The sequence below is a fragment of the Lissotriton vulgaris genome, chromosome 5 (assembly GCF_964263255.1).
Source record: "Lissotriton vulgaris chromosome 5, aLisVul1.2, whole genome shotgun sequence".
NCBI classification, from domain to species: domain Eukaryota; kingdom Metazoa; phylum Chordata; class Amphibia; order Caudata; family Salamandridae; genus Lissotriton; species Lissotriton vulgaris.
Window position 1 is genome coordinate 106,227,850 of NC_141693.1, and position 12,791 is coordinate 106,240,640.

The 12,791-nt window shown below is 44.5% G+C and overlaps 1 protein-coding gene across 1 annotated transcript in view; it reads left to right on the forward strand.

The window, feature by feature from the left end:
- KCNT1 (potassium sodium-activated channel subfamily T member 1) overlaps positions 1-12,791 on the forward strand; it is a 1,005,890-nt gene that overhangs the window by 405,815 nt on the left and 587,284 nt on the right. The gene's annotated exons all lie outside the window — the stretch shown is intronic.

A 12,791-nucleotide genomic window follows, 5' to 3' on the forward strand; every position in this document is an offset into this window, starting at 1 on the left:
ATCTGAAATACCGATTCCTAAATACCGAATCAGTAAAATTCGGTATTTAGGAATCGGTATTTCCCAGTAACCTATATATAGCTCTAGGTCATTTATAGTGTTTGTCTCTCTCTGGCAGCATCACAGATGGAAGGAGGGCAGTCATGAGGAATGTATTGCAGCTCTAGCACCCTCCACTACCATTATTAAATTTAGACATCTAAGGGCACATTTTTGTTTTAGAGCAGCATGGGATACCCAGAGCTACATTCATCTACAAGGAGTTTTAGGTCTCGATTGATAGTCCAACTGTCACTTGAAAGTCTGTGATCAACAAAAAAGAACTTTCAGAGTACTGAGAAAGAGGCTTAGCCACCATCCACATGTTGGTTCCTCTGAGTACATGATTTGATTGGGTCAAATGTGTGTGACTTCTCTAACAAGACTGCTTGCATTCCATTTTAGGGCTAATGGGTATGCTTATATTCTAAACTGAACTGTGTTTGTTATGGTGGCAATCATGAACAAGAGAGGCAACCTTCAACACCAAGGGAGCAGGGCACTACTAAACAGTAGGAAAAATTACATCTCCTTGGAATCAGAAAATATCATCACAGATTTGAAATCATCTTTTACCCTGCCTTATTCACTTGCATCTACAAGCAGTCTATTAATCATACTCATATACCATCAAGATGGAAATATCACATCATTGGCTTTAATTAAAAATTGAAAAAAAATCTTAATACATCTAATACATTTCATTTAGACATACAGAAGCATGTATATATTGAAAAACCTATATACAGATGTATTGTATATCCCCCAGAGTGAATTACAGTACATATGGGATAAAAAGAAATGCGATTCAATAAATTAAAATATGACACAATTCATAACAGGGAGTATCCTCATGCACAGCGTCTACAATCCTGTTACATATTGTGATCCAATTACCAACATCGAATCTCAGTATTTGTAAATATAAATTAAGTCATCAGAGTTACTCTTCACGATTGGATCCAGTTCAAACCTAGCGTTCACACGTTTCGGTGGATTCTTCTACATAAACACCACCTCATTCAAGACAATACTATTTAAGTATTTATCTCCCACAGTCAGATTAACAAATTCGAGAAGAATCTAAAAAGATATATAATAAACATGTGTAAGGAAGATTTTTCAAAGAAAAATTAAAGCAAGTAAATACAACCTTTCAAAAAAACATTATTCTAAAACCCGTTATTCTATATCAAGCCAACATGTCTCATCTCCCCTTGGTGGCATATATCACACCGCATTTGTCATACATTCAGAAATCTATACTTTTCATTCAGAGCACACCCCACCTTAGCCCCCCTAGGGGCCGGTCCGACAAAATTGCCAGGGCTACTTTGGGTTCCCCACCCAGCCCTGCTTATTAAGGCAGGCATGTTCCTATGCTGAAACACTCACAACCCACCACTCACATATGTTATTACGCATGCTATTATACCAATATTACACCAGTATTATGTTGCATCTGAGCAAATTAATTTATGGATATAAAGTAATCTTCAGAGACTACAAAATGTAACTTTACATGTGTAAATTGTACAAGTGTAACACATATCACAGTTTAAAATCCTATTTTAAGAATGGCTATGTGTAATATGTTTATGTAACATCATTCTCATTTTGTAAAACATGCAAAGTAGAACATAGGACTTACTGGAGACTTACCAGACCAGGAGGAATACTGTAAATCTGTGCTCTTCCTGCCTGTCAAACCCATTGTTCCCTCACTGTAGGTAGAGTCAGGCAAAACCCTGGGTTACTGCCCATGGAGCCTCCTCTGGCTCCACAGATGTTACCCGTGACCCAACAGTAGCCCACCATAGGACTCCTGAGTCACAGTGGCGGTCATACCTCTCTATTGAGGGCACTAATTTTCTCTGCTCATATCCACCAGGTAAAGCACATTAACATGGGCAGGGATAATGTTAAATGGCCAACACGAGCAGGGGAAAAAAACTATGTGTTGGTGAAGTTTACCTTTTGTTCAGAAAAACAAATACCTATGTTTGTTTTCTCTGAATAAAAAAGGTGTGTGAACATGTGCTTTAAACATGGCATCCACTCTGTAAACATTACTCTTGTGAACGTATCCACAATGGTGGCAGCACTCTTCACAGCAGAGAAATCCCCACCAAACTACAATTTGAAATAGGTTGTAAAAAGCCTTTTGATATTCGAACAAGCTTTCACCAATCCTAAACATGTGGGAGTCCTAAACTCTGTTATTTTGCAAATTGCACGACTTGTAGTCACAAAATGCTGTTGTTGATCTGTCCATTGGTTTCTACCTCTGTTGCATCAGGATTGATGATGATGAGCTGTAGGGACAGAAAATTGATTTGGGCTGCCCATTGGCCACACTTGTACTGTCCTGCATGATTCATGATAGCTTAGTGCTCCTTCTGACGCAGTTATCCAGTTACCACACATTTCTGTCATTACCAGAGTTTGAACAATGTGATACTACCATATCATGGTATTACACTATCACACTGTGAGCAAGTCATCCTTTTTGGCCATGTTCACCCCCATTTTTTAACCGATACTGGTGGTAACTGACTCTGAGTGTACCCTTTGCTCTACTAACCAGGCCCACGGCCAGTGCTCTGATGAAAGATACATGGTAATTAGGTATAATTACAATTGGCAATGACAGACCCTGTAAATCCCTAGTATATAATAAGGCAAATGTGATTCAAACTACCTATAAGTACCTATTATATTATAGGGCAGGAATGGTTAGAGGCCTAGTAGAATTCCTGCACAGGAGTGTGCACTACTGTGTTATCTGCTGTCATTTTTAAAGGCAGCCTTGCTTTGCTGACTTTCTTTAAAAGTAAATTATATTCAACGTGGTGATCTATTTTAGTGTTACATATGTCACCCCGAATGTCTCCCCTAGGTGCCTCAGGAATGAGGTGCCATGTAACTATAAGCAGGGACATTATAAAAGATGTTTTATAAGCCCTAGTGAGGGAAATACAGCAATTATCCTCATGTTAGATTATTAGTTCCATAGGCTAGGACCGGAATCTTTTATTTAAGTATAAATATTGCTAGGAAGGGGCTGAAAATGTCATTCAAAGACTTGAAAGATTGCCAATGATAAATCCAACAATTTACCACTGTTGACTTTATCATAACTAGCACAGAAAATACGTTTTAGAACATTCTTTTCTGTGAGGCAAAACCCAGCCTTCTAGAAGGCTTTCCTGATTGGTCAGCCTTAACAGACTTAGCCAGGCTACTTCGATTAGGTGATAAGTGGCCTGCATAGAGGAGAGATTATCTGCTGTCGAAAAGCTCTGCAGCTGCAAGAAACAGGCCAGATCAGGAGCTAGGTACCTCAAACTGGGCTTCAATGAGAGCAGGACAGTAAGGATTGTCAGGCAGGGCTATCCCCTCTTCCTGTAACCCAAGCCAGCTGCCAGGCCGGGGAATGGAATTTGCAATAGGTGGAAGGGTAGTGTTAATGGAAATGAGTCACACTAGTAGTTAACCCATCTCTTACTCCAAAGGAGAGAAAACCTCCATCTTGAATTTTAAAGTGCAGTCTTTGAAAGAACAAGAATATGCCACACTCTGGAAATAGCTGTAATGCATTTTGGTTGGCACTAAAGACTTCACAGAATTGCTCCGTACTTTGAATTTTACCTCACATATACACTTCCCAACTCATATACATGTCCACATTCTGGATCAGATATGGTCAGCTAACTTATCTATTTCCTCCCCTTTAGTTACCCCTTGCCCCTGGTCCGACCACTTTTTTATCTCTTTTTCCCTTGACCTAGGAATCGACACAAAGTCCCCACTCCCTAGCAACATCTGAGCACGGAACTGGAATCATGTGGACCTAGCCACACTCTGTTCTTCCCTCTCAGCCTCACCCCGCAACCTGGCTGACACTTCCCAGAACGCTCATTTTGCTGCTATCAATAGCTGGCTCTCCGCAACCTGCGATCTAGTGGCCCCCCTTAAACGCCGCCTCCACGGGGCCAATAGATGGTTCACCATCAAGCTTAAAGATAAAAAACTTGCACTTAGGCAGGCTGAGCATCACTGGAGGCGTGGAGATTGTTCTGCATCAAATTTAAAATACACTACTCTTCTCCAGGACTATAAGAAAGCCATCCTTCTTGCAAAATCGGAACTTTTCTCATCCAAGATTCTTCTTGCGGCAAACAACCCCAAGGAAATTTTCCCTATTGTTCATGAGCTAGCCACTTCTGATAGAGCTACCCCCAAGCCAGTTCCCACACAACTCCTCTGCAACTCCCTTAATGAATACTTCATTGACAAAATCGCAACCATCAAGCTCAATATTCCCCTGCCTTCCCCTTCTTTCTCATGTCCCCAACCCCCGCTCAATCCTTTTTTTCTAGACCAATTCGCCCTAATTTCCAAGGAAATTTTCTCCACCCTTCTCAAGAGGGTCAAATCAGGGTCCCCTTCTGACAGCTGCCCTGCCCACATTCTGAGAGAGATTTTTTCTGCTTGTCCTGAGCCCCTTTTAACTCTCCTTAATAACTCTCTCACCCAGGGCCCCAGGGATTGTCCCTGACCTGTTCAAATCAGCTAGAGTAATTCCTATTTTAAAAAAGCCAGGTGCTGATCCCACCTCTCTTCCCAACTTCCTCCATATTTCTTTACTCACGTTCCTGGATAAGATTTTGAAGAGCCACGTTACCACATGCCTCAGTGCCTTTATTGAGGAGAACCACTTCCTGGCTCCCCACCAGGCAGGCTTTCTCCCATCACATTATACAGAATCTGTTGTCCTTTCCGTCCTGGACGAGCTCAGAAGGAGTGCTGATATCAACTCCCCTCAGGCTCTGGTCCGCGCCGCCTTTGACACGGTCGATCATTCCATCCTTCTCGACTGTGTCCGGGGCGCCGGCATCCGGGGATCCGCTCTGACCTGTCTTACCTAATTCTTGGGGATCCGCACACAGGCCGTTCAGCTGGCGGGCTTCTCTGCTCTCACTCGCTCTGTCCTTTGCGGGGTCCCTCAGGGCTCCTCTCTCTTTCCCCTTCTTTTTAACCTTTACATCTTCCCCCTTATATTTGCTCTGCAAAAAATGGAGGTCACGGTATTCAATTATGCCGATGACCTCCAGCTCATCTTTAACCTTTCCCCCGTTTCTGACTCAATTCTTAATTTCCAAACTTATCATGACCTTCATCAGCGACTGGTTGAATGGCAACCATCTAAAGCTAAATCCCAATAAGACCGAGTTGGTACTTACGGGCGTCTCTCCCAGTCCCTGGACCTCTGCCTTCTGGCCTCTCTCCCTTGGTCCTCCCCCTTTACCCTCTGCTTCTGTAAAAACTCTGGGAATCAAAGTCCGCAAGGACCTCACAATGCGCCCCCAGATTAACCCTGTGGTTTCATCATGCTTTTTGACTCTCCGAACCATACGCAAAATCTCCTGCTTCTTTTCTTTTACAGCTCTCAAACTCATTCTTCTTGCCATGATCCTGTCACGCCTTGATTATGGCAATGGCTTGTATGTAGGTGTCCCAGCATGCGAACTCCGGCGCCGACAACTTATTCAAAATCATTATGATTTACAGACTACCTAAATCCCACCATGTTACCCCACTGTTAAAAACCCTCCACAGGCTGCCCGTCTCTGAACGATCACTATTCAAGATGGGCTGCACGATTTTCCTGGCCTTGGCTGGCACTGCGCCAGCCTTTATCAATTCCAAAATTAGAGCTTATGTCCCCAATAGAGATCTGCGTTCCTCCTCCCATCTTCTCTTATGTGTTCCTCGCTTTAGGAGGAAAAAACTCGGAGGCATGAGGTTTTCCACCCTAGCCCCCCTTTTTGGAATGCCCTTCCTTTTTCTATCAGGTCTATTCCTATCTATCTGGATTTTCATAAAGCCCTCAAAACCTTCCTTTTCTCTCACGCCTTCTCACCCTAAGTAGCCTCCTCTGTCCCCCCTGGAGTTTTCTGTCCTCAGTGCCAAGAAACTGCATGGTGATCGAGCGCTATATAAAACCCTTAACTTCAACTTCAACCCTGCTCTTCATTTAAAAGGGGTGTCCCCCTGCTTGTTGCCCCAGCTCAATAACTAAATATGTGAGAATTGCATAGAAACTCAGATTTTGCTGCCTGAAACTACAAGAAGAAGGACTGCCCTGCTAGAGCCCTGGTCTGCACCACACAGGATTGCACCCTGAAGGACTGCTTGTGTTGTACACTTGGAACAACAGCCCTGAGGACTTTGCCTTGCTTCAAAAAGGATTAAGGAGTGGACTCCCTTAAAACAACAGGTCAACAGAGCTTCCCTGCTCCATCTCCCTCAAGAAGTCCCCAGCCCGGAGTGCGTCCCGTGATCTGAAAAGAATTTGGCGAGGTGCATTGTGAGAATTGTAGTCCAAACTTCCAAGGGCCGTCTCAGAGGCTCAAGACTCTTGGATTTGTGTTGTGGACACTTTGAACCCTCAAGAGGAACTTCTGGAACAAGTTCCAGAAGTTTGGAGGAATATTTGGGAAAAGATCCATAAGTGGACCGCCATGACGTCATGAGTCAAGCCGATTATCTTCAACTGTGACCCAGTCTAAATTTGATGTTTGTCCCACTGAATGCACCGGACCGCCAGACTTACAGGATTTGACCCAAGCCTCACGAGAAGCTGCACCAAAATCGACCTGCTGGTGGGGACCCCATGGCGTTGGGAGAAAATCCTCCAGAAACGTTTCTAAGTCCGAAGTAAAATTTGGACCAGGGCCTCCCACTTAGTGTATCCGAACTGGGCTCCATCGGGGTTGCCTCAAACTTTGACTTTGTCCGAGTCAAGTGCGATCAGATGTCCCAAGTTGGCGCTATATGTTTTTAAGCTCTATAAAATACAAATCTCTGTTTCCCTATATTGGATTTTTGTTGTTTTTTTGTCATTTTAAAGTTAAAATATTTTCTAATTTTACAAATTGTTGTAGGATTTTTATTAGGTGTTGAGTCTTACCAATTTAATATATTAGTGTTTTTAAATGCTTTACATACATACCTGTTTCCTAAGAGCACAGGAATAAATTAACAAGACCTTGTCTGGACCTTATACTGCGTTGGTGGCCTCATTGCTAGAGGTAAGTGCAGACGTACCCCTAATATTAATAATACATCTGCCAACACACATCTTGGAAAATATGTGAAAGTGGTAAAATGTGTGAAAATGCAGTAAAGCAGCAAAATTGTTTCCACAGTTTAGTCCTCATTATTTCCACTAAGTCTTGTGTTTGCTCGTGTTTATAGAAAGTGTGTGCCTTTTGATATTTTTCTCTGCAGTCTTTCACCCTCCCTGCCGTTGCACAGCGCCTTCGATTGAGAACCCCCCTGGGATGTATGATCATAAACAGAATGATGTGCAAGATGTATCTGTGGTTCCTGAGGCCTGCCCAGAACTGATGCTATTACACCAGTATGGGGGCTATCATAAAAAATTGCTGGCATATTTTTTGTTGAAAAACATTGATTAAATTGCGTATGACAAATGTAATCATTTTTGAATGGCTCTCCGGTAACCCGGTGCTCAGCTTTTCAGCGGATACAGTAAATGATATTCATTTATCTCCTGGTTCAACTATCAATTGACTGGAAGGAAAGACTCTCCCAGGTCTACAGTTTCACCTTCCTTTATGCTGTATCTTGCAGCCTCCAACATCTGTTTAAAGATATGCAATGGAAGGCAGGAATGCCATTTGTTCCTAAGGGGACCATCAAATTCCTATGTAAAACTGTATACGGCCGGTAGGGTGGCTCAGTAAGTTAAACAGATACCACTGAGATGTACTTTGACCTACAGGTCACCATTTAGAATCCCAAAATATTTAACAAGTGGTTCCATGGAACTCAATCAATAAAACCCATAAGATTAGAATATATGTCAATCTTGATCATTTACAAAAGAAACAAATGTATTTCCACAAGGTGTTAGAAAATTAAATCAATAAAGTGCAGATGGTAGAGTGGTGTGGCTCACTGGTTAGAGGCGGCAGACCCGGAAGCAGAGGTCGATCCGGGACCAGGGTTCAATTCCAGATGCGGCAGGGTCTTGGGCCATGGTCAGCGGACTTGATAATTCTCGCCTCGGTGCCTACTCCAACCATGGGTCTCACTCAGCAACTCTGGGCAATAGCTTGCTTAATCTCTACTAACGGCCCCATCAGCGCCGGGGATGCTTGTCTTCACCTTGGAGATGCCCAGGAGGGATAATCTCACAGGGAAAGCCAGGATGGGTTCCCCAGCGGTATACAGCGCCGGGACGCCCCTTTGCTGGGGCCGCTGTGCGCTTTACAAGTATACAACATTTAACATTTAACATGGTGTAGTGCTCATAAGTGCAATATCAAGTAAGTATCACTTTTAGTAAGCGTGCAAATACCAGGGACCTCATTTATGAGGCTGTGCGTCACTTTTACGCTGCCGGTGCGTGACTTTGTGACGCACCAAAGGCGTATAAAATGCGCCTTGTTGCGCTAGGTTTACAAAGTGACTCATCTAAGTAGATACGTCACTTTGTAAACCGCTGCGCCAAATTATACCTGCGGCAGGTATAATGTATGCAAGGGGGCGTATTGACACAAGAAAGGGTCGTAGAAGTGACGCAGTGAAATCTATGAGATTTCCCTGCGCCACTTCTAGGACACAAATGCATCAATTTCTTACGCCTGCCTCACAGCAGGCGTAAGACTGACGCAGGCCCTTTCACATGGGGCTTGCCCCATGAGAAAGGACACATTGCTGGAGTTGCGTCACTTTTGTGACACACTCCAACAATGTGTCACTTTTGCGCCATACAGATACGTCAGAAATACTGACGTATCTGTAACTCCTTGCGACATGATGCGTCATATTATAAATATGACGCATCCAGCATGTTGCAGGGAGGGCGCAATGAAAAGTGACGTATCGCTGTTTTCATGCAGCGATGCGTCACTTTTCATAAATGAGGCCCCAGGTGTCTTAGCGCTAAAAGCAAAATCCTCATAGAGCTGGCTAGTAGAAATTAAGTGCTCTTTACTTTGTGTGTGATACAGAGAGCCGAGTTTTTAGCTGTTTCCTAAAGCATGACAGAATGGGCTGAGATCTTAAGGCCAGTGGAAGAGAATTCCAAAAGTTACAGCCAAGATAGCACAGACTCCTGACCCCCATACGGTTTTCTTTTTCTTGTGGACTTTTAACAGATGGGTTGATGAGGGCCGTTTGTGGACAGTACCAAAGAAAATGATTCCGATTACAGTGTGGGCCCTTTTTGTGCAAGGCATTGTGAATGATGAACAAAGATTTGAACCTGATCCTATCCACTACCAGTAACCAGGGAACGTCCTGTATATCATTAGTGACATCACCAGGAGTCATCAGCACGTTGTCAAACCGAGCCGCCGCCCCGGGACTACAATTCCCGGTTGCCTCAGTGGCGGCGCGCTCTGCTGACAACGCGCCAGCGCCAGGAGGCGCACATAAGCAGAGCTAAGCCCGGTGGAGTGGGGGAGAGACCACAAAAGCCACACCTTACCCGGGAGGACGCCGCCATCGCCAGGAGTCATCAGCACGTTGTCTAACCGCGCCGCCGCCCCGGGACTACAATTCCCGGTTGCCTCAGCAGCGGCGCGCTCTGCTGACACCGCGCCAGCGCTCGGAGGCACACATAAGCAGAGCTAAGCCCAGCTTCGCGGGACGCCGGACGAAGCCTGGGCCGAGGGTGGGCCCGTTTAAGCCCGTTCAAGACCGGTTAAAGATGGGACAGGCCACCCCTCTGAGATCTGTTGCTGCATCTAAAAGGTCAGTGTAGTCATACAATAAAGTGGTGTGACATTTATTCGTACTATCTGTTGAGTGCACTGAGTAACATTCAGGACTAACTAAGGATGGCTACTCCACCAGATGTTGGCCCAAGCAATAGGAAATCATTAATGGGAACCTTAGACAACTTTCTCATTAGGGTATCTACCGCACTTGCTAAGGATATTGAATTAACTGAGAAAAGACTATCCTTGGACAAATCTTTTCACAAAAGGTCTTCGCTGGGACCTCTGGCAGAAGCTAGATATCCGATACACTCACATACCGACTCTCAGGGCACGCTTCCTCCGTCGGGGGTGGTAACTAACCTTTCGCCTCAGGCAGTAACCATCCTGAATAGAAGTGAAAATTTGATAGGAGACGGAACACCTGTAAATGACACAGAGAGAGCACCTTCATCTAATATTAAAACTAGATCAGCTGGGCAAGTAAAACCAACTATGATCCAGCCGAAGGGGAAGGCGCAGGCAAGAAGGAAGCGTCCTGGGCCGCAAACTAATGCTGGAGGGAAAAAAGCAAGGTCATGTAAAAATATTGTTCCTGCCGATGACCCAGCAGTAACTACACCAAATAGCCCGGCACAACATGGCATGGCCGACGAAAATGGGCAGGAAAGCCATTTGGATACCAGGACGGAGAAGACAGATTTGGACTTGGGACCTTTATTTTGGAAAAGACTGGAGAGTACTTTTAAGAAAATGTGTCACCCATTGCATGAGCGGTTGGACTCCATTGAAAATAGACTAGTGTGCATTGAGCTGAACTTGGTAACAACTCAGAAACAGGCAGGTCCAAGGCACAGTAGCCATATTGCCCGAGCGAAAATGCCTGTAGCTCATGGTTCAACTGGATCTAATAGTGGTGCCAGTTCAGGAGAGGGGGTCGGGCCACCCCTAGCTACTGATAAGGTGCACACTACTAATTCTCAACCCACTGCCTCAACAGGGGTGGGAAATGTACGCAAGGATAGTGGGGCGCCCCAAACTTCATTGGTTCGGAAAGACGTCCCCCAGGTGCCCCAAACTTCATTGGTCCGGAAAGATGTCCCTCAGGTGCCCAACCATACAGGGGTGGGAGTGACACCATTGAGTAAAGAGAGTAATCAGGATGTCATTACCAGGTTGGATGCTAGACAGCAAAATTTGTCTGTCTTACGCAGGACCTATAATGAACCTTCTTTACCCTACATTGACCTCCCTCCCCAATCAGCCCCCTTTGTGGTAGTCTTGGCAGGGGTTCCACCAGTAATTCAGGGAAAACGTGAATCATACCTAGATCTAAAGCATAAATGCATTTTCTGGCTTAATAAGAACTGTCCTCTGCCAGTTAATAAGCGAGTGGAAATAATAGGGGTTAGGAGAGTTAATTGGATAGGCAGGGGCTGCAAGACAGTGGCAGGAGACTGCATTGTTATCAATTTTAGAGATCAGAAATGTGTAAACTACATCTGTAATTGGCCCCATAATGATCAGCCAAATAGGATACACGTTCTACCCTTAGCTTATTTTTATGGCCCCCCGATTCCGGTTTCCTTTGAGAGGGATATGTTCCCACATGGACTTGTACCAAACTCTTGTCCTATAGGGAACGTAAGGTTGTTTAATAGATTCCAGGCCTTGTCGGGATTAGGGGACTATGATTAACAATACGAACTGCAAAGGTTTACCCTGGGTAGCAGAGTAGGGGATGCAAGGGAGGGGACAGAGACCAGTATAGGGCAAGAGTCTACTTCAAAAACTAGGGAAGTAGGGGAGGCTGAAACTGGCCAAAGTAATACATGTGATATCACTATTGCGGTGCCAAATGTAGATCTGCTCTTGGGCAAGTACAATAATGCACATCTTGGCACAGGGGGCTGCCACTTAAGGGACGAATTGGACGCAACATCCGATGGGCCTCTATGTCACACAGCGTTGGTCTCATGGAATGTTGCGGGACTGGGGTCAAAATCAAATTCCCAGGCTTGGGTAGAATTCATTGACTGCTTTGATATTTGTTTGTTTCAAGAGGTGTGGACGGTTGTACCAATGTTTAGAGTAGGATACTTGAACTTCTTTGTGCCTGCTATTAAGAAAAGTCACGGTCGTCCTATGGGGGGTTTAGTGATGTGGGTTAGGCAGTCCCTGAAATGTCAAACCCAATTGCTTTCAGTTGCAAGTAATGATATTCTTGGTGTTAGGTATAGTTTCCCTGCTAACTTAGTAATCGATATTTATCATGTCTATGCAAGGGGGCTCCAGGGAGGAAAGAAATCTGAAGTTGTAGTGGAACTGGATAAATTACTTCAGGCGACCCCCCCCCAATATATTGTCACTAATTGCCGGTGACTTTAACACTACTTTTGAACCCCTAGGTTTGGACGACATACATTTAACTGAGGATGAGGATGCCAGGTGGGGAGTTCCTCAGCTCGACACTAAACCCATAAGAAAATGGACGGAGGCCGCAATACAGTTAAAGGGCCTATGTATTGTAAATGAGCTCCGAGCAGCCAATGGGCGCACATTGTCGGATAAAATGGGAAAATAAACTTTCGACAATGGTATCAGGGCAAGTAATATTGACTATTTACTCGTCCCCTTGAAGATGTGGTCTACTCTCGTTGATATGGAGGTAGTGACTCGTATTGAGAGCGACCACAATCCCCTGACTGCAATATTTAACCTGGGTACACACAAAGTGGTTAATTCTTATGAGGGTAATACCCCTCCAGATTCAGTTCTGGCAAATGATGAGCGCCATCTCAAATGGGGCCAAGTTGCAGATCTACAGGATATTATTGATAATCTTGAGGAAGATCTGGCTGGGGCCCTAGAGGCTATTGAGGCAGCCACCCTGAATGGATCTCCCCTTAATCTTCTGCTGGAGGTACATAATGGGTTTTTCCCTAAACTAAAACATATTTCTTTAAACCTAGCTCAGTAAAAAGAGGTGCACAA